A 4,894-nucleotide genomic window follows, 5' to 3' on the forward strand; every position below is an offset into this window, starting at 1 on the left:
AGGGAAACAACACCCTTCACAATAGTTACAAATAATATAAAATACCTCGGTGTAACCCTAACTAAGCTTTTTTTCTTTTCTTTTCTTTTTATTCACGATGTTCTTTGTGCTGGAAAAGACAACCAGATGGGACTGGCAAGCATCTCTGGGATATGCTAGAAACAGAACAATGGAAACTCCCAAGAATCTAAGAGTATGACCCTAGCTAAGACTCTTAGCAATAAGGAATATGAAGTTTGAATGGACCATCTCCTATAACAAGCAAGACTTCCAATGGAGGGATTGGAAAATCAATCTAGGCATAAAACTTTAGACCCAATTTGTCCTGCCCATAAGATATTCAGGGGTAAAATATGGAGCAGAATTTGAGGGAAGGGCCAACCAATGACTTGCTGGGCTTGAGACCCATGCCACCAGACGGACCCCACCTCTGACACTATCAATGATAGTTTGCTATATTTGCAGACAAGAGCCTGGCATAAATGCCATCAGAGAGGGATCATCCAGCAACTGATAGAAACTAATGCAGAGACACACAGCAAACATTAAGTGGTGCTTGGAGAATCCTGTGGAAGACGGGGAGGAAGTATTTAAGGAGACAAAGGAGTCAAAGACACCACAAGAAAACCTAAAGAATCAACTAACCTGGGATGGTAGTGGCTCATAGAGACTGGACTGACAACCAGAGAGTGTGAATGGGACAAGCCTAGGCCCTCTGCAAATATGTAATAGTTGTGCATCTCAGTCTTTATGTTGAACTCCTAAAGTGGGAGCAGGGGCTGTGCATGACTATATTGCCTGCCTTTGGATAATTTTCCCTAACTGGAATGCCTTGTCTAGCCAAAGAGGGAGATACTGTCTAGTCTTAAAGCAACCAGATATGTCAACGCTGGCTGATGCTATGGGAGGCCTCCCCTTTTCTGAAGAGAAGGGAAAGAGAGAAAAAGGGATGAAGAGGGATGAAGAAGAGAGGGGAAGTTGTGATTGAGATGTAAATAAGTAACCAATTTTTTTAAAAATTTTTCCTCAGTCCATGAAAGGTCCAGTCCTACGCAAAACCAATGCAAGTAACTACAGCCTACTTCCAAGGGCCATGTTACACCCAGAAGAAAGCATTTCACATACCTTCTTCCTATCTTCCCATCTTTACATTCTTTCCGTCTCCTTTATTTGTCACGTTCCCTGAGCCTTAGAGGAGAAAATATAAATGTGAACTCATCTGCTCCTTGTCCTTAACCCCTTGGATATCTATGAAACTTTGTCTTCACCGCAGTTCATTGCAAAGAGAATCTTTTCTGATTAAGGCCAGTAGTACCATTTGATTATGATTATAAACAAAAATATTTATAAGACATATCAACATAGCTAAACATCTAGAGCAACCCTCCTACCTACCGGACCAAAGACATCATTAGCTATTGCTCTCTGATTGGGAATGCAATAATTGTTTACTTCATATATATTTTAAAAACATGTGATCCTGGAGATAACAGTGTCTACATTTAAAACATTTGATCCCAGAACTAATGAATATTCTGTATATATATATATATGTATATATATATATATATGAAATACATATACATATACATATATATGAAATACATATACATATATATATATATGAAACTGGTGAGAGCACTCCAGTTGTTTAGTAACCTCATAATATTTAAATTATAATTATTTAAAAATCATGCTAATATCCTTACACCTGTGCCACCTCAAATTTCTTCAGTGTAAATTTGTCAGAATAATTTTAGCACCAGATATATACTTCAACCTACTTCTGGGATGTATCCTACTTTCCATATTTTAAATCTTTTCAGCTTCTCTAATATCTAAAGAAACATCTTCCTTAACTTTACTGCAGTTCCTACCATCCCCACAAGGGATTTTATGAAGTAAGAGATAGAGTATTAAGACAAGAAAGCGTCAGAATTTTTATTGTTTCTTTAAGTGTTTCTATTCATTTGAGATTTTTCTCATGAGAATTCTGTTTATGTCTGTGCTTTGTTTTATAATTGGATTATTTTTTCGATATGTAGTTTTTTGAGTTCTTTATATATTTTGGATATTACCACCCAATCAAATGAGTAATTGGTAGAAAAACCTTTTCTCATTTGGTAGGCAGCCACTTTGTCTGAGTAATGTAATATTTTTTATTTACAGAAACTTTTCAGTTTCTTTAGGTCCCATTTACTAATTGTTGATCTTAGTGCCTAGGCAAATTGTTTTTGTTCAGATTATCTTCTCCTATACTTCAAGGATGGTCTCCTCTTTCTCTTCTATCATGTTCAGTGCATCTGGTTTATATTGAAGTCTTTGGTCTCTTTGGAATTGTTTTGTTTAGGGTAATAAGTATTTATCTATCCAAATTTTTCTACATGCAGCCATCCAATTTGACCAGCACCATTTGATAAAGATTTCTTTTTTACAATGTTTATTTCTGACTTCGTTATCAAAAATCAGGTGTTCATAAATGTATGGATTTACACCTAACCCACCAATGAGCAGGTCATTGAAACAGAAACTAAACAGAGATACTATAAAACTAACAGAAGTTATGAACCAAAAGGATTTAACAGACATGCACAGACAATTTCACTCCAAAACAAGAAAATACGCCTTCTCAGCATTTCATGGAACCTTCTCCAAAATTGATCATTTAATCAGAAACAAAACAAGCCTCAACAGATACAAGATGAATAAAACAATCCCATAGATACAATCAAAGACCACTTTGACATCAGACATGGAGATGAAGAGTTTGGAGTCTGCCCAGCAGTTTCCTGGCTTTGGGGATTGCAGTTAAGTGACTGAATGAATTTCAAGTGAGATCTTGAACTTTGGGTTTTTAACATTGTTGAGACTGCTATAGAGTATGGGGGCTTTAGAAGTTTGACTAAATAAATTTCCTATTATGCTATGGATAGGTATGGCCCTCATAGATTCATGTGTTTGAAAAAGCATATGGAGGCCAGGTCGTGGAATGTGATGGTTTGTATATGTTTGGCCCAGGGAGTGGCACTTTTAGAAGGTGTAGACTTGTTGAAGAAGGTATATTATTGTGGGGTATGGGGCTTAATACCCTAGTCCTAGCTTCCTGGAAGCTAGAATTCTGCTAGCAGCCTTCAGATAAAGATGTAGAACTCTCAGATCTAACTGCACCATACCGCTTGGAAGCCACCATGTCCCTGCCTTGGTGATAGTGGACTGAACCTCTGAACTTATTATAAGCCAGCCCCAACTAAATGTTGTCCTTATAAGACTTCCATTGGTCATTGTGCTGTTCATTGCAATAAAACCTTAACTAAGACCAACATCCAAATTCTGGCAGTTCCTCAGAAATTTGGAAATACTTCTACCTGAAGACACAGCCATACCCTTCCTAGGAATATATTCCAAAGATGTTCCACCATACCACAAAGACAAATGCTCCACTCTGTTCATAGCAGCTTTATTTGCAACAGCCAGAAGCTGGAAATAACCCAGATATCCTTCAACTAAAGAATGTATACAGAAAATGTATACATGGAATGCTACTCAGCTATTAAAAATGAGGACATGAGGAATTTTTCAGGCAAATGGATGGAACTAGACAATATTATCTTGAGTGAGGTAACCCATTGCCAAAAGGGCATCCATGGTATGTACTCACTGATAAGTGGATATTAGACAAAAACTACAGAATACCTAAGATACAACCCACAGACCAAAAGAAGTTTTACAAGCATGAGGGACCAAGTGAGGATGCTTCAATCCACTTAGAAAGGGAAACTAAGTAATCATTGGGAGTCAGAAAGATAGAGGAACCTGGGGGGAAGAGGGATGAGAGAGGGGGAAGGGGAACAGGATCATGTATGGGGGAGAAGAGGAAAGAAGCACAGAGAGGCAGGAAAATGAATAGAAATATGAAGCTTCTGGGGGATGGGAGACGGGTGGCCCCTCTAGAAAGTCCCAGAGACCTGGAAGGTGAGAGATTCTCAGGACTCAATGGTAGTAACCTTAGTCAAAATGCCTAACTGTGGAGAGAGGGAACTCAAATTGTCTGCTTCTAGCAGATTGATAGGGCCCCAAGTAGTGGGAGGGGGTTACCAACTCACACTCAAAGTTTCTTTTGTTTTATTTTTTTAGATATTTTCTTTATTTACATGTAAATTTCTCCTTTCCCAGTTTCCCCTCCAAAAAACAAACAAACAAACAAACAACAACAACAAAAACAAACCCCCATTGCCTCCCCCCTCCCCATGCCTGCCACCCCACCCTCTCCCACTTATTGGCCCTGGCATTCCCCTACACTGGGGCACAGAACCTTCACAGGGCCGAGCTCCTCTCCTCCTATTGATGATCGAATTTGCAATCCTCTACTATACACATGCTGCCAGAACAATCAGACCCGCCATGTGCAGTCCTTGGTTGGTGGTTCTGATCCAGAATTTTTCCCATCTAGAAGAACTTCAGGAGTCCTAGCCAGAGCAATTAGACAACAAAAGGAGATCAAAGGGATACAAATTCAAAAGGAAGAAGTCAAATTTTCACTATTTGCTGATGATATGATGTGACCCTAAAAATTCGACAGAAAACTTCCAAACCTGATAAACAACTTCAGCAAAGTAGCTGGATATAAAATTAACTCAAGGAAATCAATGGCCTTCTCCACAAAGGATAAACAGGCTGAGAAAGATATTAGGGAAACAACACCTTTCACAATAGTCACAAATAATATAAAATACCTTGCTGTGACTCTAACTAAGCAAGTAAAAGATCTGTATGACAAGAACTTCAAGTCTCTGAAGAAGGAAATTGAAGAAGGTCCAGAAGATGAAAAGATCTCCCATGCTCATGGATTGGCAGGATTAATATAGTAAAAATGGTCATCTTGCAAAAAGCAATC

Source organism: Mastomys coucha, unplaced genomic scaffold (assembly GCF_008632895.1).
Source record: "Mastomys coucha isolate ucsf_1 unplaced genomic scaffold, UCSF_Mcou_1 pScaffold6, whole genome shotgun sequence".
Taxonomy (NCBI): Eukaryota; Metazoa; Chordata; class Mammalia; order Rodentia; family Muridae; genus Mastomys; species Mastomys coucha.